Genomic DNA, 22,068 nt, shown 5'->3' with positions numbered 1-22,068 from the left:
CATTCTAGATTTTTTTTAAAATGACCTTGGGTGATATAGAAGCATAAAGTCCATTACTTGAACATTTTGTCACTAACATAACACCCTTTTCCTTTACATTTTTTGCATGATTTAAGAAGAAATGAATCACAGTCTAGCTAACTTGATGCATTCTGTGTGGTTTAACCAGAATCCTTGAGAAACAGAAATTAAGAGTTGGAGGAATCCTTTAGGACTATCTTGTCCAGTTTCTTCGTTTCACAGGTAGGGGAGCTGAAGCTTAGTCAGCCTCTAGATAAGAAAGCAGTTCAATATCTTAAAAGCTGTCATAGCTACTAAGGCTGAGCAGCTAGTAAATTCCTTAATTCTTTTAATCTCTATAATAGCTCATGAGGACAGATGGCTTAAATAGCCCAAGAAATCATCCGATAAGCCATTATGATCAAAAGGACATAAAGGAATTTTTTAAAAATTCTCATGCATCTCAGGGATTTCTTATGTACACAACTTTCCTTTCCTTTCTAGTTTACTGTTGTTAATTGCTATTGTTCATGTATCACAGTTAAATTATGTATGTATATGTGTGTGTGTATATGTGCATGTGTGTTAAAAGTATAAACAATTATTGTTAATTTAAAAAATAACCACCAATTTGGAAATATTGCTAGTTCAATACATAGATTAACTATATTATGATTTTCCTCTTTCTCATCCTAAATTCTTCCTGGAGCCCCCTTTATCGATCCATCCATCTTTCCATCATCAATCAGTTCATCCTTAGAGATAGTCTATTGCCACATATCCAATTTCTCCAAGTATGATACATGAAATCTGTTTTAGTTAATCTGGTTGGTATGTTCTAATTTTTACCAAAATATTAGGAAACAAAACTTCATGTGACTCTAGAATCTGTGCTTCTTAGCCATGTCTTTCTCTTCAACTCTTTCTCATATACATATACATCCACTAATGGATACCACCACCTCCTGCAACTGGACATCTCCAGGATGTTTCCTCAATGCATCCTTTTTCTAGCCTTCTCCTAGTTGCTTTCGTTTTCTCCTCAGCCTCCATTTAACACATAGAATTATAAAATATGACCAAAAAGATGATTCCTAGAAATTGAGTCTACAGATTCACTAGAAGGTTCTCTCCAGATACTTTAATGATTAACAATGCTGAATCCCTCTCTCTTGTCCATACACCAGTTTGGACCTAGAGAAATGTAATGACGACAAAGGGAGATACCATCTCCTACTCTTAGAAAACTCTCTTGACCTCATTCTCTATCCTGGGAATACAATATCCCAAAATCATTTCAAAGGGATTAAAAATATTTACAAAGATAATTATATGTCATGCCTACTCCCACTGTATCATCCCTCTTCCCATCTCCATAGCAACTCTCATTCCATAATTAAATATATCAATTCTTGTATCCATCTATATAATCCATCTATATAATGATTTTATATGATTTTGCGGATCCCTTGGTATCTGGTAACATAAAGCATTCACTCCTTAGTACTGAAAGAGACTAAGTATATCCTTGTGCTGGAGACATTTTGACAACCCAGAAACATCTCTAAGATCCTTATTCATCTTTAGAAACATCCAGCTCGAATACATGGAAATGAAGAGTCTTAATCCCATTCTTCAGTATACAAATAATGCAGAGTGCACACAAATCATTGTTAGATAACCCTCCCATTTGCTAAGAAATTTCAGGATGTTAGATAACTGTCTCCACAGAGATGAAAAGAAGAATATAAACCAAGACAGATTTAAAATACTTACTAACTTAACTCCATCAAAAGGAAAATAAATCAAAACAGATTTAAAATACCTCTTAACTCAGTATTCTGGGTTCCCATCTAGTTCACCCCCACATCTTTTTGACTATCCCCTCATTTAAGCCAGTCCTTAAATATAAAAATACAGCTTTGTTCTCCTTTCCCTGACTCTGCAGCCAATGCTTTATTGACCACGTTTAAGCCACATCACTCTTCTGAAGATTGATTCTCTTGCTTGTTAATTAAGATGGTTAGAGAGATTATTTTTAAGACTCTTTCCAGCTGAGCTTCTGTAAAAGTTAGTTTACTGTGTCTTCTAATTAAAACTTGTCATCTAAGAATAATAATTACAAGCAGTTAATTTCTAAATGTTCTCTTATTCCACATATTTTAAAACATGGATATTCTGCTTTCATCCACTTGTGGGAAGGGAAAAGATCTGTATCTATGGAAATTTCTCTTTCTGTGTTTAATAGGATTTGAACCCTCCAATAATAGTTTTAAGTGTAATTCAAGTGGAAGCACTTATTGCTTGTGGGGGCTTTCAAGATGAACAACTTATTATACATGGTCTCTTTGTTTACAGACTCATTGTAGCCTAAATCTTGTCCACTTAATAAATTAAATTGTAATTACCAAGCCTACAAACAGATTTATTGAGGTTGAAAGAAAGTAATATGACAAAAAAAATCAATTTCAGGAAATCAAGTGCACAGAGAGCTGAAATAGAACAGTTTAAATTCTCAGAATCGCAAGTAATAGCAACTTCAGCATGGAACAAAAACAAGCCTAGGAAATACAAAATATACATCTTTAATGTGCTGTATAGGTTCCTAATCCAAATAAGATTCCTGGTAGACTCATTGACTAAGTCTGTAGAAGGCAAAAGTATCCAAATTGTGCTTTGGTTCAAAATAATCTTCTGTTATTCCCTCTTTGCGTTTCCTCATATTCATGTTTCCACTGCTAAGGATAATTTGCTTTCTTAATAAAGAACTGCTGATGCATTACAAAAATTAAGGAATAACAAAACAAAAATTCATTCATCCAGTTTTTATCCAGCTAATGTTTATTAAATGCTTCTGATGAGTGACACGCTGCCCTGAATGCTAGAGCTAGAATGATGAGCAAAACAGACATGGCCCTTTCCCTAATGTACCTTACAGAGGCCAAGTAAAATGACACTAGTGATTATATTACTATTATATTAGCTTATTAGACAAGCTAATAAGGTGGTCACTTTAGAAAAAGAGAAGAACTTGGATCTAGACTCTTAGAGTCTAGAAACTCAAGTATATCCTTAGAGTACAGTATGTGTGTGCATACTAAGTCACTCAGTTGTATCTGGCTCTTTGTGACCCTATGGACTGTAGCCCTCCAGGCTCCTCTATCCATGGGATTCTCAGGCAAGAATACTGGAGTAAGTTGCCATGCCCTCCTCCCAGTATCTTCCCGACCCAGGGATCAAACCCACCTCTCTATGTCCCCTGCATTGGCAGACAATTTCTTGACAACTAGCACCACCTGGGAAGCCCTAGAGTACACTAAGCCAGATCAAACCCAGACAAACCAAAAACTAGAGAGAGGGTTAAGAAGGAAGCATCTCCCCCAAATAATATTTTCTTTACTCTCAAGGATGAGTAGGTATGAATTTGTCAAAGCAGAGCGAGGAAGGAGTTGTAAGGAAGAGGAGGGGAAGGTGTGCAAGTCACCTCTGGAAAGGAGACGGTGGTGCGATGGAAGGGCCTAAAGCAAATTGGAGAAAATGGGAGAAACTCGGTCACAAGATGATGCAAGCAGGGACGAGGCTGGGTACAGATCACGAAGGACCAGGTTAAGTATTTGGTTCTTTCTCCAGGAAACAGCAGTGTTGAAAGATTTTAAGCTAGAGGTTGGCAGAATCAGATTTGCTTTTCAAAAGGATGAATCTGGCTGCTGAATAGAGAACAACCAGAGAGCTCGAGGGGGCTGGGGAAGGACCAGTTGAAAAGCATTCACCAAGGAGGTGGGATCAGCTGAAGAATAGGTGGAGAGAAGTAGGCGTCCCGGCCTTACTCCCATTCCAACCAGAGCAGCTTTCTTTGTTTTTCATGTTTGGCCTTGGACACATAAAGGATTATGCCACCAAAAAACAGTTTTAAGCTGTTTTAGCAGAAGGTGAGAATGGCTGTTTAAATTAAGGTGCATATATTTGTGTGGTTAGAACCAAAAACAGCTGTAAGTTCAGTTAATTTTCCACCATAATGTAAAGTCCATGAAAGCATCAAGTTTTATCTGTTTTAACCACTGCTGTTTCCTCAAGGCCTAGAATCATGCCTGGCACCCAGTAGGAGGTCAATAAATATTCATAGAATGAATGAATGAACTAAACAAATGTTCACGCCTTGCAGTTTCTCTCGAACCTCAGGTGGCAGAGCAAATTCATCCCCACTGAAAAGCATTTTAGGAGTCATGATAGTTAACTAAAGTTCCCAAATATTGATTTTGCTTGCTGAAAAAGTAGTCGATCTATGAGAGTAGGTTACGTGTTCCCTAGATTGATTCTGGCATCTGCTGACCAGGCTGCCAAAATCAAATACTCTCAGTTTTACTTTCATTGCTTGTTGTGTGAAAACAAAGAAATTAAACAAACCAAATACTTTTTTCCCAGTGAACTGAATGCTAACTTTGTACCTTTCTGTAAGTCTTGGAAACATTGAATAAAATCTAAAATATTAACTACCTCAAGTATGAGACTTTACAATTTTTCATCTGATACACAGAACTCCAAGAGGTGAATAGAAAAGTGATACTATCATCATTCTAATGCATGGATAAGGAAAGTGAAGGTCAGGGAAGTAATGTGACTGGTCCAAGGTCATGCAAGTCAGTGCTGTGGCTTGAACTTGCACCCAGATCCTCTGACTACATTTCTTGTGCTTCATGGAAGTGGTGTGTGGGCTCAGCTGTGTCCAACTCTTTGTGACCCCATGAACTGTAGCCTACCTGGCTCCTCTGTCCTTGGAATTTTCCAGGCAAGAATACTGGAGTGGGTTGCCATTTCCTTCTCCAGGAGATTTTCCTGACCCAGGGATCAAAATTTCATCTCCTGCACTGGATTCTTTACCAGGTGAATTCTTTACCACTGGTGCCTCCTGGGAAGTCCCTTGTGCTTCATACTGTTCTTCAAATGTTCTTTAGCATTATACTGTTTCATAATTCTTTTATCACGATAAGGATAGCTGAATCAATCTAGAATGATCAGGCTTTCCATAAGTTTGCTAAATAAACATATTTTGAGAAAACTTATTTATATGTTTTTAGTGGGTGAATGTTCGATTGATGATGAATGGTATATTGTTTTAAGTTTATTTTTCAATGGTAGTATAATTATATGAGTTCAAAAATCAAAATAATATTAAAACTTATATGCTGAGAAGTCTTGTTTCCATTTCATCCCCATCGACCTCATTTCCTTTTGCCCTTACAGGCAGCCATGTAATTAATGAGTAACTTATCCAAGTGTAAATTGAAACTAAGAGCAGAGAGGAATAGCAGTAAGTCTTATTTGCAGTGTTTTAAAGGAGGAAAAAAACGTTTAATAGGAGAATGCTTAACAGTCTAGAGAATCAACGAATAAACAATTGTTATTTCTTAGTTGGGTTACCATTTACATCTGCTCCTCATACATTAAGATATTTTCCTCAAGTCAGAAATACTTTTATAAATGTTACATTTTCTTTCAATGTGACTATCATAATACTTAATATGCAGTGTAAATTGCCAGGGGATCATAATTTCTAAAAGAAACCTTCATGCAATTGTTCTTCATTAATATGATTTTTTTCTAGAAAAATTTGGAACACTTATTATCCTCAAATGGGGTCACTGGAGTCCAAAGGGATCTTAAATCAGGGTTAAAATCAACCCATGCTCTTGGAAATATGTGCAAGAGTTACCTAGTTTCATATAATAGGCATTTTCATATAAAGATATTTAATAATCTTTACTATGGGATAGTGAATATATAAATTCCTCTTTGTTTAAGGTCACTCAGAAGAATCTTTATAAGCGATTGACTTTTTGTAATATAATCACAGCCTATCTTATCCAAATTTTTAAGATTTTTATTTTCTTTTAGATGCTTAAATTTCTTAAAAATAGGTATCATTCATTGTGGAAGACTCTTCTAGGAAGCAAAAGGAGGGATGTTAAGAGTTTCAGTGATAATTCTCAGCTATTGTGACTTAGCAGTGAGCAGCAAAAACACAAAGAGTATTTTTAAAGAAACACAATTACCCATAAAATTGCAGACAAATAGTTGCTTTGAGTAACTATTAGTGAGAAATAATGAAAGTAGAGTGTCTACACAATCATTATCAAAACACAGTCCAAAGAAATAAAGATGTGAAGGTGGTGTGGTTGGGAGGAGGGTAGCAGGGAAGACATGATGATAAAATAAGGAGGAAAATCAAATGTTCTCAACCTGGATAGTTCTAATTACAGTTAGGAACATATTTCCCCCTCTTTCTAGTAGATTCAACAGAGAACATTTTTAATAGTCTTCTGATAAATGCATATTTCATCTTCTGATTGGAAGCAAAGAAAGTAGATTTTCTTGTTAATCTTTTATTTGATCATTTGTGGTTGTTGGTGATATTGAGATATTATACAATGCATTATTGTGGGGTTTTCCCTCCAAGCTGTTAAATTTCTCACAACTTGTGAGATTGAAATTCTATCTTTGTCTTTCCTAATTATAAACCCCAAAAAAGAAAATTACAGAGAGCTTGAGACTATGGAACAAGATATAAAGAAGATGAAATATAATATCTGAATATAAAATACAATCTATTTATTTTATAAAATGAGAGTTGGTCTTTAGAATAAAACTTAAATTCACATATTGAGCCTTATATGTTTTCATCTTCTGTGACTTAGCAATTATTACTCTCTCTGCCCACAATTTCCTTCTTCCTTTTTCTACTTGACATATTCTTTTTCTTTTGAAAAGTGAGCTACAGATCACCTCCTCCAGGAAGGCTTCCTGGCTTTCACTCCATATGCAATAGAGTAACACTGCTTCCTACATGCTATCTCAGTTTCCTGTACTGCTGCATTTCTCTCTCAGTCTTGCAATTCGTATAAAGCACTGTCCAATCTCTCTACAGACTATAAGCTTCATGGTAAAACAGAGAATACCACAGTAGGTAGTGAATAAGGTTTCAATAAATGACTGAATCAATCAATGAAGATCTGAGTGCTGGTGATTTTTTTAAGCCCAAGCATCTTGAAAATGGGTTGGACCCTGTGGAGAAGCTGATGCTGGCTCTAAGGATAATAATAAAAATAAACACCTGTGAATTTCTGATTTTATCACCATGAATTGTCCACCTATTAAGAAGTGAACCAGTTTTAAGAACTCAAAGAAAAAAAAATCACAAATGAACATGGTGAGAGTAGGTTAATAATGATAACTGTTATCATTGTGGCTCAGTTCAGTTCAGTTCAGTTCAGTCGCTCAGTCGTGTCCAACTCTTTGCGACCCCATGAATCGCAGCACGCCAGGCCTCCCTGTCCATCACCAACTCCCGGAGTTCACTCAGACTCATGTCCGTCGAGTCAGTGATGCCATCCAGCCATCTCATCCTCTGTCGTTCCCTTCTCCTCCTGCCCCCAACCCCTCCCAGCATCAGAGTCTTTTCCAATGAGTCAACTCTTCACATGAGCTGCAAAGTACTGGAGTTTCAGCTTTAGCATCATTCCTTTCAGAGAAATCCTAGGGCTGATCTCCTTCAGAATGGACTGGTTGGATCTCCCTGCAGTCTAAGGGACTCCCAAGAGTCTTCTCCAACACCACAGTTCAAAAGCATCAATTCTTCGGCACTCAGCTTTCTTCACAGTACAACTCTCACATCCATACATGACCACTGGAAAAACCATAGCCTTGACTAGACAGACCTTTGTTGGCAAAGTAATGTCTCTGCTTTTGAATATGCTATCTAGGTTGGTCATAACTTTCTTTCTAAGGAGTAAGCGTCTTTTAATTTCATGGCTGCAGTCACCATCTGCAGTGATTTTGGAGCCCTCAAAATCAAGTCTGACACTGTTTCCCCATCTATTTCCCATGAAGTGATGGGACCGGATGCCATGATCTTTGTTTTCTGAATGTTGAGTCTTAAGCCAACTTTTTTACTTTCCACTTTCACCTTCATCAAGAGGCTTTTTAGTTCCTCTTCACTTTCTGCCATAAGGGTGGTGTCATCTGCATATCTGAGGTTATTGATATTTCTCCTGGCAATCTTGATTCCAGCTTGTGCTTCTTCCAGCCCAGCGTTTCTCATGATGTACTCTGCATAGAAGTTAAATAAGCAGGGTGACAATATACAGCCTTGACGTACTCCTTTTCCTATTTGGAACCAGTCTGTTGTTCCATGTCCAGTTCTAACTGTTGCTTCCTGACCTGCATACAAATTTCTCAAGAGGCAGGTCAGGTGGTCTGGTATTCCCATCGCTTTCAGAATTTTCCACAGTTTATTGTGATCCACACAGTCAAAGGCTTTCGCACAGCCAATAAAGCAGAAATAGATGTTTTTCTGGAACTCTCTTGCTTTTTCAATGATCCAGCGGACGTTGGCAATTTGATCTCTGGTTCCTCTGCCTTTTCTAAAACCAGCTTGAACATCAGGAAGTTCACGGTTCACGTATTGCTGAAGCCTGGCTTGGAGAGTTTTGAGCATTATTTTACTAGTGTGTGAGATGAGTGCAATTGTGCAGTAGTTTGAGCATTCTTTGGCATTGCCTTTCTTTGGGATTGGAATGAAAACTGACCTCTTCCAGTCCTGTGGCCACTGCTGAGTTTTCCAAATTTGCTGGCATATTGACTGCAGCACTTTTATAGCATCATCTTTCAGGATTTGAAATAGCTCAACTGGAATTCCATCACCTCCACTAGCTTTGTTCATAGTGATGCTTTCTTAGGCCCACTTGACTTCACATTCCAGGATATCTGGCTCTAGGTGAGTGAATGATCACACCATCGTGATTATCTGGGTCGTGAAGATCTTTCTTGTACAGTTCTTCCGTGTATTCTTGCCACCTCTTCTTAATGTCTTCTGCTTCTGTTAGGTCCATACCATTTCTGTCCTTTATCGAGCCCATCTTTGCATGAAATGTTCCCTTGGTATCTCTAATTTTCTTGAAGAGATCTCTAGTCTTTCCCATTCTGTGGCTACCCATCATTGTGACTAGCATTTCTCAATATTTACATGTTAACCACTTCATCTTCACAAACACTGTTACGTTATTATCTCTTTTACATGTGAGAGGGAATAAGATGTCAGAGAATTTACACAATTAAGCGGCAGAAGCAGAAGTCCAACAGTGGTCTCCCTTATCCCAAGCGGGGCCAACAGAGTTCAATTATCACACTTTGTGTCCTCACCTATTCCTCACTTCTTTTTTTTTAATTCTTCACTTCTTTAGAAAGGAAAAAAGTCCATGATCACACAACTAATATAGGACATGTTTGTACATTTGATAGCACTTCTCTTCAAAGCCTTATTAAACATGCATGGTCTTAAAATCTGCAAAGCTACCTTGTACTGCTAAGCCCTGAGGCTTTAGAACTCCCCTTTGCTCTAAAAGGGCACTTTCCTTAAATCTGCAAGATGTTGCTTAATAAAATGCACACCAAGTGTCTGAGCAATTGAAGGAAGAGAGTAGTGATTATGGTTTAAAACTGGATATAAAAAGAAAGCAGATTACCACTGAAGTGAGGATTTCTGCATGTCATTTGGTTTAAATGGAACTATGATTAGGAAGAGAAAAAAAAGACATCGGAAAGGTCATGAAAAGGAAAATAGTAGCAATTTTGAATTTCAACTAAATGGATAAAATCTGGGGCATCACAAATGGAAATACTTTCTAAAGCTCTCAACACTAAAGCATTTAACCTAAAAAGTATAGATGCCATAGGAAATTATATCTAATCTCCAAGGGGCAACATTTTACATTGATAATTAGTGAATTCTATTTGACTAAAATGATATCAAATATATATAAACATGTTGCTAAGATAATGAACAGCTGAACTTTAGGCAGCAGCAAAACAAAGACATATGAAAGAAAAAAAATATCAGAATCAGAAAAAACCTGAGAAGGATGAATTTTATTGTCAGAAAATATATATTATCATTCTAGTCACAAACATGAGATTACAGACATAATGAGTTTAATTACTGAACTGCTGGAAATTCAATATTTGGAAGAAAACAAAACTTCTTATAAAGAGAGACAGAAAGATGTTTGAGGACAGAGCAGAAGTCAAAGACAGTGCTTCTGATACTTTCTAGCTTCATGACTTTGAGAAAATTATTAAGCCTCTCTCATTCTCTCATCTGTGAAAAGGAGTTGGTAATATCTTCTTCATAAGGTAATTTTGATGAGCAAGTCATAATCAGAACTCCTGGGACTTCCCTGGTGATTCAGTGGTTAGGGAATCCACCTGCCAATGCAGGGGACACAGGTTCAATCCCTGGTCCAGGAAGGTCCCACATGCCGAGGGGCAATTAAGCCAGTGTGCCACGACTACTGAGCCCGTGAGCTGAAACTATGAAGACCAAGCACAGCCAAAAAATAAATTAAAAAAACATTTTTTAAGAATCTAATCTTAATAGTAAAAAAAAATTCCTGGCTCCTAGAAAGTGCTCAGTAAATGTTAAGATAACGAAAGGAAATGTTGCAAAATGCTTATAATGCCAGACACTATTCTAAGTGCTTTACATACATGTAACCCATAAAGCAAGTCCTTGAGATAGAGGCTATGATCGCGCCCATTTTAGAGATAAAGAAACTAAGGCACAGAAAAGCTGAATAACTTGTTTGAGATCACACAGCAGGGTAGTGCTGGAGCTCCAGTGTCCCTGTTCTTAACATCACAGCATGCTATTATTACATATTCATACTAAGATGATAGCCTGCTTCAATTTCTCCATAACACTACACATAATTATCTCTCTCTCTTTTTTTTTTCTTGCTAATGATCTTCCTTCTCCATGAGGGCAAGAATTTAGACTGCTTTTTTTATCTTCAGTACCTAGAATACTGTTAGGCACAAAATAGGTATTCAGTAAAATTAATTATGGTATGTTGAACCATAACTGTATATACTGTTGATAAGGCAGAATGTTGAGGTACTTCCCTGGTGGTCCAGTGGTTAAGACTCTGTGCTTCCAATGCAAGGGGCATGGATTCAATGATATACATATCTGATTCTGATTTACATATCAGATTTTAAGAGATTATATTATGCAAAATCATTGCTAGTAATGAATCAGAAACACTCCCCGAAATTAACAATGACAGTTTGTTTACAAAATATCGCCTTGGCAACATGCAAACCACATATGTTTCCCTCGATTGTTGATAACAGAATTAAAGACAGGCACACAGTCTCATTTTTTCTCATTTTCCAAACTGATAAGAAGAAGGAACACAGTAGAACCCAGCTTTGCCAGGGATCACAGACAAGAAATACCAGTCACAAATAGTCTGACCTCATAACTCATTGTAAAAGAAAGCATTCAGTGAAATATCCCCAAATTAATCTTACTCATATTGTTTATAAGAAAAAAAGATGATGACAGCATTCGCCAGCATCCAAGCTGCCCAGCAAAGAACAATGTCAAGGAAGGAAAGTGGACGTTATATGCTGCCAAGTGCCCTCAAGATTCCACCACATGGGCCTGCTTTTCATTTACTATCCACACCTACAGCCTAGGTGAGAACACCCAATCACTTCATTGTTGTATTTGAGTCATGACTCTGATGTGTTTGCTTTCCATGGTGGGATCAGGCAGCGCTTTCCTACAATGATACATGCATATGTCTCCTTTGTTCCAGCCCTTTGCTCCACACTGGGAACAAGGGCTCCCCACTCTCAAAGGCTGAAAAAAGCGAGGTCTGTTTGACTGCCGTATTTGCCTGAAGTGTCTGTCTACATGCTGTGCTGCGCTTGTGCTCAGTTACGTCCGACTCTTCTCGACTCTTTGGACTGTAGCCTGGCTCCTCTGCCCATGGGATTTCCCAGGCAAGGATACTGGAGTGGGTCGCCATTTCCTCCTCCAGGGGATCTTCCTGACCCAGAGATCAAACCCACATCTTCCATGGCTCCTGCATTGCGGGACTGTGTTAGCCACTCAGTTGTGTCCAACTCTTTGCAACCCCATGGACTGTATGTAGCCCACCAGGCTTCTCCATCCATGGAATTCTCCAGGCAAGAATATTGGAGTGGATTGCCATTCCCTTCTCCAGAGGAACTTCCCAACCCAGGGATCGAACCCTGGTCTCCTGCCTCGCAGGCAAATTCATTACCATTTGAGCTACAGGGAAGTCTCGGATTCTTTAACTGCCAAGCTATTGGGGAAGCCCAAAATGAATTCCTATAGATGAAAATACATGCAGCCTTACGTACTGGATCCTAACCCTTATTTGGGAAACTTCTAATCTCTCTGTTAAAACTGAAGGCATGTTAGTGGCACATACCAGGGCCCGAATTTGGGCTCCAGTGCACGGGCAGTTTTGTGATTTCTATTCAAAACCAAGTCCAAATTCAAAGACTTTTCCTCTCTGGATATAAAATAACAATGCAAGGCCAAGCATTTTAAAATTCTAAGTAATGTAGTAATAACATGGAATTTAAAAAGATGAATCTCTTCTTTAAGATAGAAACTATCAGGAGAATGAACAAAACAAATCTGCTACCTCTCAGTGTTTCAATTAATTCTTCTATTTAATGAGAATCTAAAAAAAAAAGAGAATTTGCTGTAGATTTTGTGTTATTTTCCATCCCAGAAGCCTGAGAGAAAATGAAGACATTTAAAAGACTATCTTAAACACTCTGATGAAAAACAAAGGTTGACATGTAACTAGGAACATTTCCTTAGAGCTTTCTTTAGGCTACATTTTTACAACATTAGAGACCAAAAAAGAAAAAAAAGGAACAAAGAAAGTCAACACATTTTCCTCAACATTAGTTCTTTCCAGCCTAGATAAGGGACAACGAGAGAGGGAGATGTCATGTTAATACTATAATGGAACAGACAGTCTTCGGTAAGAGTTTTGAACGGTCTTTCCAGAAACCTGGATCGTGCCCAAGTCAGATCCAGGACGTGTACCTTCCTATATGCCGGCACCCACAGGGCAGGGCTACTAGCCTAACTTCTGCAGTCTGAGAGCTGACTTTGCCTCTCCCCAAGGCTGGGATAGACTGCAGACATCTGGCCTCAAAGGAGCTGTGATTACAGTGGCTGAAATATTTAGAGAACACCTGCTAGGTAAATAAAGAGGCATTGCAGTGGAGAGGTCAAAGCACGACCAGACTCACTGTGCTCTAATTCTAAATCTGTACGTTTTTAGCTAAGAGACCTTGGGCGAGGTCCTTAACCTCTTGGTGCACCAGTATCCTCATTAGTAAAGTGGAGTTAATAATAGTAGCTATTTTATAAGATTATTATGAAGAGGAAATGAGTTAGTATTTGGAAGGCTCTTAGAATAATGCCTTGAAGATAGTAAGTTCCAAGTACTAATAGAGAGATAAAGGGACCCACATCCAACCTCCAGATCAAGGCAAGGTCCATGACATTAGACTTCCACCTCCTTTATGCTCTCTTCTATGGCAATTGGCATTTGCTATTTAATTTCTCTTCAGCACTACTCATTCACGTTGTTTTAATCTGATTTTGTCTGCCCAAATGTGGTCATTGACACAACCACCGTGTAGTATTGAATATCTATTACACATCAGCACTCTCCAGGTCCAAAAACTGGGGGTGGTAGAGCAACAAACTACTCCCTCAACCATAACCCACACCACCATGACCCCTACTCTGATTTTCCCAGCTCTGTCTGGTAGCAAATGCCATTATATGCTTCTGGTCATGTGATAATATCATGCGGATTTTGGATAATCTGGTGTGAGGCACTCTCCCATTCATTTAGAATGGCCTCTCCCTCCCTGGTGGCTCAGACAGTAGAGAATCCACCTGTCATGTGAGAGACCTGGGTCTGACTCCTGGGTTGGGAAGATCCCCTCGAGGAGGGCATAGCAACCCACTCCATTATTCTTGCCCAGAGAATTCCATGGACAGAAGAGCCTGGTGGGCCACAGTCCATGAGGTCCCAAAGACTCAGACATGACTGAGAGAAGTTTCTTCTTTCTCAATCCTAAACAACTCCTATACAGGTAGGAATCTACTGAAACAGTTTTTCAGTGACTATTGCTCAGACCCTTAGCCATATTGGCTTACCTCCTGTTCTAAATGCCCTGAGCTAGATGCAATGCTTGTTTTATAAATGGAAATATTTTATATGGTATATTACATGTTTCCATTTTATAAATGGAAATCTCAGAATTTGAGATCTGGCGTGGAATAGACACTCGGTATTTTTTAAAACAAGTTAATACAAATGAACTAGAGAGAGGAAGACTATCGCTCTGTAGGGGATGAATGAGCCTGACTAGACAGAAATTTGAAAGTAAGAAGTGGGATGTGGAGCTGGCCTAATACTCATGTTAAGAACTTAATCCTTTCCATTTAGGATAAGAGCTTCCCAGGTGACTCAGTGGTAAAGAATCCACTTGCCTATGCAGAAGATACAGTTTTGATTCCTGGGTCTGGAAAGATCCCTTGGAGGAGGGCATGGCAACCTACTCCAGGATTCCTGCCTGGAGAGTCCCTTGGACAGAGGAGCCTGGAGAGCTACAGGCCATGCAGATGGAAAAGAGTCAGACACAACTTAGTGACTAAACAACAAACAACTCGGGACAATGAGGAACATTCCAAAGGTGTTAAAAGACCTCAGTGCATTCTGTGTAGTACTGAAGATACTTCTCTCAGTCGTGTCCCCAGCAGAGGGTTGGGGGAAGACCAGAGATAGGTAGAGAGGTTAGTAAGCTGCTACGGTTATCTAGCAAAGAGACAGTGGCCATGGACATGGAGACTGGATTTGTAACTGACTTATTTGGAAAAGGTTTTTTGAAATGGTAAGATTAGAGAAGAGAATGAACAGGCATTGAGCTGAAAATCTAGAAAAAAGAAAGAGCGTGGGTTTGGAATTTGGGTCTCAGCTTTTGCACTTATGGCACCTAGAAGACCCAGGTCATTCAACCTCTTCGAACTGCAATTTTGTCAGCTGTTGATAATGAGAATTATAGCTGGGCTTTTCAAATTTGGTGTTCTGTTCTTTTTCATATAGCTTAAACCTGGAGACAGTTTCTACTTGTCAGGTACAGAGATTTTAATGAACTGGGCGTGTCCACATGCTCATGTCCTGAATATGTAAATTTCAGAAACTTCCAAGAAGGTCCCAATTGATATTGCCCAGCCAAAGGGTTTAAGGGTATTGACTTTGTTTATTAAGCAATTCAAAAAAAGCCACCCCCCCCAATCAAAAAAAAAAAAAAAAAAACAGTTCCACTGTCAGTGCCTTTTTGTTTATGGAAGTGAATAGAAACTTCCTAAGCAGGGAAAGTCAGTATGTCCTCTCTGCCCTTCAAAAATCATAGACCAAGTTTGGTGTCATCCATGCTGGGATGATTTATTAGAACATCTACAGGAACTTCAAGACTCCTTTTCTGATGCCCTACTTGTAGTTTCTGGGATCTGGGACAGAGCTAAACGGAGCTGGTAATTAGTATCAGTGTTGCAATTACTGATTTGGGTCTTCTTTATAGAACCTTCCCTAGTGAAGAACAGCAGGTTGGATGGTCCACTTCAACTGCTGGTATAAATTTCATTGCTGAGATATTTATGCATTTTAAATAAACACAAAGCCCTCCAAAGTTCTCTGCGTATGTGTGTGTTACTCGCTCAGTCATGTCCAACTCTTTGCGATCCCATGGACTGTATGTAACCCACCAGGCCTCTCTGTCCATGGAATTTTCCAGGCAAGAATACTGGAGTGTGTTGCCATTCCCTTCCCCAAGGGATCTTCCCGACCCAGGGACTGAACTGGAGTCTCCCTCATTGCTGGCAGATTCTTTACCATCTGAGCCATGGAAAGCCCAAATATTCTATACTTTGCGGGCAAGAGGGACCTCTCTAAGAGAGGGAAGTCACTTTTCAAAGAAATATGTGGAGTGGCAGGACAGTGGCTTGAGTGTAACTAGTTGGACAATGAATTCAGGGAGAACCCACTGAGTATTGAAGTCCTACTACCAAAAATCAATAAAAACAGCCAGAGTCAAAGGGATTTACTGAAGTTTCCAAGGTCACAGTTGTGTTAATTAAAAAGCCTCGGGGGGTTGAGTGAATTTTGCAAAGAGCTTTTAGTTGCCCCCATCTGATTGCTGTTCTCCTGCTGTTCACCACGGGTGCTTGCATTCTCCAGCCCCAAGCCTGTGCAGGTGCCCAAACCTGGATTTGGAATGTGCCCTCTGCCTCTCAGCCACCCACTTCTCACCAACTAGTTTCTAATCACCTCACACAGCCTGCCCTCCAAAACCAGCTCTTCCTCGGGAAAGCTTCGCAGCTGCCATCCTTCTGTCTTTGGAACCATCATTGTACTTTACAGACACTCGTGACTTTTTACTTCGTGTCTTAGTAATTTATACACTTCTTTTTCTCTTCTTTAAGGCAAAATCTTTCTAATTCATCTCTATGAATCTTTAAATATTCAAGGCATATCTACTGAATAAATGAATGAGGCAATCAATTAACCACTTAACCCATCAATGAAAATAAATGAACAAATCCTTTGAAGTGTACTTTCTCTGTGGCTGTTGAGAGCATCTTTTTTTATGGTTTCTTCTCCATTGGAAGGTCGGCACTCACATCCATAAAGATGTTATGTTGCAAAATAATAAACAGCCTAAGACATTATATAAACGGTACAACTGAAATATTGTGAATAAAGAAGAGAGAAATATAATCAAAATGAGAGCATATAATCCTATGCTTCCTTCCAAGCATAGGAAGTAGGCTGGAACTGTGATAATTTTTTAAAGTTATTTTTAAGCGCTCACTATATGGCACCCCACTCCAGCACTCTTGCCTGGAAAATTCCATGGATGGAGGAGCCTGGTGGGCTGCAGTCCATGGGGTCGCTAAGAGTCGGACACAACTGAGCGACTTCACTTTGACTTTTCACTTTCATGCATTGGAGAAGGAAATGGCAACCCACTCCAGTATTCTTGCCTGGAGAATCCCAGGGACAGGGGAGCCCGGTGGGCTGCCATCTATGGGGTCGCACAGAGTTGGACACAACTGAAGCAACTTAGCAGCAGCAGCAGCATAGGCCAATCACAGGGCTAGGCAGATTACCTGCATTGTTTTATATAATCTTCATAGCAAGCCTGTGAAGTACATACTTATATTTTCTCCATTCTACGGATTAGGAAACAGACTTGAAGAGACCAAGTAATCTCTCCCATCTCACCAGCCATTAAGTGGGAGAGCTGGGCTTCATATGTGATTTATGCATGACTTCATCTGTGCTAGACCATGCTCTGGAATCCTGTAGGATTTGAATAAATGTGACTAGATAGAGTCGGAGGGAAGAGCCTAGCCCAGATCTGCAATGGTGTGAAATGAGAACCTGCCTGGCAAACTTAAGGATCAAGGACTTTGGCCCACAAGTAGACTGGCCAGGGAAGCGTGTATCTGTGTGGGTAATAAATTATGATGTATGTGATATATCATAATAAGAAATATAAATTTGGTCTTCATCCCCATTTCTGGCATTGCTGTTGTTTAGTCGCTAAGCTGTGTCTGACTCTTTGAGAGCCCCATGGACTGTGTAGCCCACCAGGCTCCTCTGTCTATAGGATTTCCCAGGCAAGAGTACTGGAGTGGCTTGCTGTTTCCTTCTCCAGGGGATTTCCAACCCAGGGATCAAACCTACTTTGATAGGTTTGATCCATCTCCTGCCTTGGCAGGCATGTTCTTTGTATTATTATTATTAGTCTTCACTGCTGCACTCTGGCTTTCTTTAGTTGCAGCAAGCGGGGTTGTAGTACAAGGGCTTCTCACTGGAGTGGCTTTCTGCAGAGCAGACTCTAGGTGCTTAGGCTTCAGTAGTCGCAGACATGGGCTCAGTAGTTATGGTACATGGGTTAGTTGCTCCTCAGAATGTGGGATCTTCTGGTGCCAGGAATTGAACCCTTGTCCCCTGCATTGGCATCGGATTCTTTACCACTGAACCACCAGTGACATACAGTTCTTGAAACGCTTGGAATTTCCTCTTTTGTTGTTAGTGAAGTAGCCTTTGGACTACAGTAAGAATAGGGGCTGGAGAAGTATTAGTAACAGCCTGGACTTGACTTGTGATTGGCATTTGAAGTAGAGGGTAGTCTTGTGGGACTTTCGTCACTACCTCCAGGTAGAGTTGCATTGTAGGATACCTACTTGCTGCTGCTGCTGCTCCTGCTGCTGAGTCGCTTTAGTCGTGTCTGACTCTGTGTGATCCCATAGATGGCAGCCCACCAGGCTCCTCTGTCCTGGGATTCTCCAAGCAAGAATACTGGAGTGGGTTGCCATTTCCTTCTCCAAGGATACCTACTTGATATCTGAGAATTGTTTGGTGGTAAAGGCGGAAAAAAAAAAAAAAAAAAAAAAAACCCATATATTGGAATCAGTGACCAGAAAGTGAACACCTTTAAACGACAAAGAAGCCTAGACTAGATGCTGATGAAAATGAGTGGGAAACTAACCAATAGAAGTAGCAGATTTGAAGATTAGCCTGGCAGTGGTAGGTTGAGTCAATGGAAGCCAAGAGCAACTTTTTCTTTCTTTTAACAGCTTCAGAGCCTTACTCCCCTCAAAAAAAAAGTTTATAGCCAACAAAAATTTTATTTCAACTTAGGTCTCTGTATGATTGGGTGCTTCCCAGGTGGCTCAGTGGTAAAGAATCCGCTTGCCAATGCAGGAGACACAGGAGACACGGGTTCTAACCCTGAGCTGGGAAGACCCCCTAGGAGAGGAAATGGCAACCCACTCAGTTTCGATAGAGGAGCCTGGCAGGCTACCGCCCATGAGGTCACAAAGAGTCAGTCACAAATGATCAACTGAGCATGCGTGCACTCTGTATGATTACCTCCACAGAGCCTTTTTTTTTTAACCTAAATTCTATTTCTGTCCTCAGACTATGTCCTTGATGATGTCCTATTTGTGTTCTTGACTCTTAGTTGGTAGCCACAGACCTTAAGCTTCCTCTTTTGAGTTGACAAGGTCGATGGGGTGATAGACATGTGCTGTGCTTAGTTGCTCGGTTATGTCCGACTCTTTGTGATCCCCTGGACTGTAACCCTCCAGACACCTCTGTCCATGGGGATTTTCCAGGCAAGAACACTGGAATGGGTTGTCATGCCCTCCTCCAGGGAATCTTCCCAACCCAGGGATCGAACCCAGGTCTCCTGCATTGCAGGTGGATTCTTTACCATCTGAGCCACCAGGGAAGCCCAAGAATACTGGAGTGCATAGCCTATCCCTTTTCCAGGGGATCTTCATGACCCAGGAATCAAACTGGGGTCTCCTGCATTGCAGGCAGATCCTTTACCAGCTGAGCTACCAGGGAAGCCGGATAGACATAGTGATGGGCATTCAAAGACAGATGCATGCATTCACTAGGTACTTGTATAAGTGGAATCAAACAGTATTTGTCTGCACCTCTTGTATATTGGTGGAGTAGGAAATGGCAACCCACTCTAATATTCTTTGCCTGGAAAATCTCATGGACAGAGGCGCCTGGCAAGCTACACAGTCCATGGGGTCACAAAGAGTCAGACATAACTTAGCGACTAAACAACAACAACATGCTGGAGACTAAAGTTCTAACACAACACGCTCCTACCTTTAGCAGCTCACAAGTAAGCACATTCCTCAAGTCCACCAGGCGCATCTCTTAGAGGAGAGAGGTGGCAGGGCAGAAAAGTCCCCGAGATCTGCTCCTCTCACGAGCACACAAAGCCACAACAACCGTCAGTGACAAAGACTGGAACCTACGATTCCAGTAGGTATCTACTAGATAGTATCTACTGGCAGAACAGATTTTCTACAACTAAAGACATGACAAAACCACAACCTTAGGGGCAGGAGTGGGGGACTCATGATACAGTCAAATCCCACCACCCCCCAGCATAGGTGACCCACAAACTGGAGAAAAGTCATACTGTTGTTCTCCCACAGGAGTGAGAGCCCCGAGCCCCACACAGCAGGCTCTCCTGCATGGGGGGCACAGGGCCGGGGGGAGTCTCTGGCATCAGGGGGCCAAGCCCTCAGAGCATTTAGTTTTGAAGGACAGCAGGTGAAGGCAATGGCACCCCATTCCAGTACTCTTGCCTGGAAAATCCTATGGATGGAGGAGCCTGGTAGGCTGCAGTCCATGGGGTCACTAAGAGTTGGATACGACTGAGCGACTTCACTTTCACTTTTCACTTTCATGCATTGGAGAAGGAAATGGCAACCCACTCCAGTGTTCTTGCCTGGAGAATCCCAGGGACAGGGGAGCCTGGTGGGCTGCCATCTCTGGGGTCGCACAGAGTTGGACATGACTGAAGCGACTTAGCAGCAGCAGCAGCAGGGCTTAATTGAAAGAGCCCCGCAGGTCTGCAAAATAGAGACTTTGCTCTCAAAGGCACACACAAAATCTCCTGCAACAACAGGACCCAGGGAAAAACAGTCATCTAATAGGAGCCTGGGTCAGACCTACCTGCTGGTCTTGGAGCATCTCCTAGAGAAGCAGAAGAGAGGCTCCATGCCTAGCTCTCCTTGGGGCCAGAGGCTCGGACAGCCATACTCGGGAGCGTGTCCACCCAGGCATCAGTACCAGCAGAGGTGGGACCAGGTGGGACCCTCTCTCCAGCTCATTAGTGCCAAGATCCAGCCCTGCCCAATAGCCTGCAGGTATGTATGCTGGGGCGCCTCAGGCCAAACAACTTATCTGAGCAAGGACACAGACCCACCCAAGCATTGCCTGTGCCTGGAGTTCATTTGCTAAGTTGTGTCTGACCCTGCAATTCCATGGACTGTTGCCTGCCAGGCTCCTCTGTCCATGGGATTCTCCAGGCAAGAACAATGGAGTGGGTTGCCATACCCTTCTCCAGGGGACCTTCCCGACCCAGGGACTGAACCCGAGTCTCCTGCATCTCCTGCATCAGCAGATGGATTCTTTACCACTGAGCCACCAGGGAAGCCCTGGTTCTGATACCCACAAATTATTTAAAGTGTCTGTACCCTTGTTGCCAGGCTCTGAAAGGCTCCACCTACTCATCTCAGCTGCTATTTAAGAATACTTTGCTCAAACACTGTAGGTTGGCAATATTATGTACTTAACAAAATATATAATTACCCTGGGTGAATAGCTATTCGCCCATTTTAGCTCAGAAAGCATTGGAAGTTCACACTTAAGCAAGGAACTTGTGGCCCACCAGGCAGTACCAGACCCTTGTAAGGCATGGTCCTGAAGAAAGTCATGTTTTCTGGATTCACACCTGCGCACTTGAAGTGAGGGCTGTCTCAGCTAACTGTAGGTGGACTATGCCTCTCCGTACTGACACTTGGAGATATTCTTGTGGCTCTAGAGTTTACAAAGTTAACCAAAGAATTTGTTGAAAAGAACTAAACCTGCTGAGGAATGAATAAAATAGTTTAATCTTTTATGGAAGCAAAAATATGCATAGTAGAACTTTAATAGTTTCAAAATTAATTTTCAACGCTTTTAAGTGTGACTCTGAAGGTCCATAGCTTGTAGTAATCTGTAATTTTGTATAAGGATATGGGAGAACTCTTCATTAAGCGTTAGTCTACTTAAATACTATCTGATTCCATTTATACGAGGTAAGAATAGTCAAATTCATTGAGTCAAAACTTCACGGGTAGATGCCAGGGGCCAGGGGGTGGAGGGGATGGAGTAGGAGGATGGGGAGTTAGTGTTTAATGGAGACAGTTTCAGTTCAGGAAGGTGAAGCATTCAGGAAATGGATGATGGTGAGAGTTGCACAATATGAATGTACTTGGTGCCACTGAACTATACAGTTAAATATGGTTATAATAGTATGCTTTATAGTATGTGACTTTTTTTACAATTAAAAAAAATTTTTTTAAGAGTAAATCTTAGTATTTCTTACTAAGTCTACAGTAAGAGAGTCTACTAACCAGCCGAATCCTCTTTTAAGAATAGTCTTGTTTTCTTCTCATTCTAATTGCATTGTGACTCCCATACCTCTGCTGCTGCTGCTGCTAAGTCACTTCAGTTGCGTCCGACTCTGTGTGACCCCATGGACGGCAGCCCACCAGGCTCCCCCTTCCCTGGGATTCTC

General features: G+C 40.8%; 1 protein-coding gene and 1 long non-coding RNA gene across 11 annotated transcripts in view; one reads left to right on the top strand and one right to left on the bottom strand.

Moving 5' to 3' along the window:
* The window catches only part of LOC129652662 (uncharacterized), a 29,484-nt gene extending 8,902 nt beyond the window's left edge, over positions 1-20,582 (bottom strand). Inside the window, exon 1 of the long non-coding RNA XR_008714667.1 lies at positions 20,460-20,582. This is a non-coding gene — a long non-coding RNA (uncharacterized LOC129652662). The remainder of the gene's footprint in view (positions 1-20,459) is intronic.
* The window catches only part of DLG2 (discs large MAGUK scaffold protein 2), a 1,420,652-nt gene that overhangs the window by 1,088,650 nt on the left and 309,934 nt on the right, over positions 1-22,068 (top strand). The gene's annotated exons all lie outside the window — the stretch shown is intronic.

The sequence above is a fragment of the Bubalus kerabau genome, chromosome 5, assembly GCF_029407905.1.
Source record: "Bubalus kerabau isolate K-KA32 ecotype Philippines breed swamp buffalo chromosome 5, PCC_UOA_SB_1v2, whole genome shotgun sequence".
NCBI classification, from domain to species: domain Eukaryota; kingdom Metazoa; phylum Chordata; class Mammalia; order Artiodactyla; family Bovidae; genus Bubalus; species Bubalus kerabau.
The sequence above is the reverse complement of the archived record's forward strand: the minus strand, read 5'-3'. Positions and strand labels throughout refer to the sequence as shown.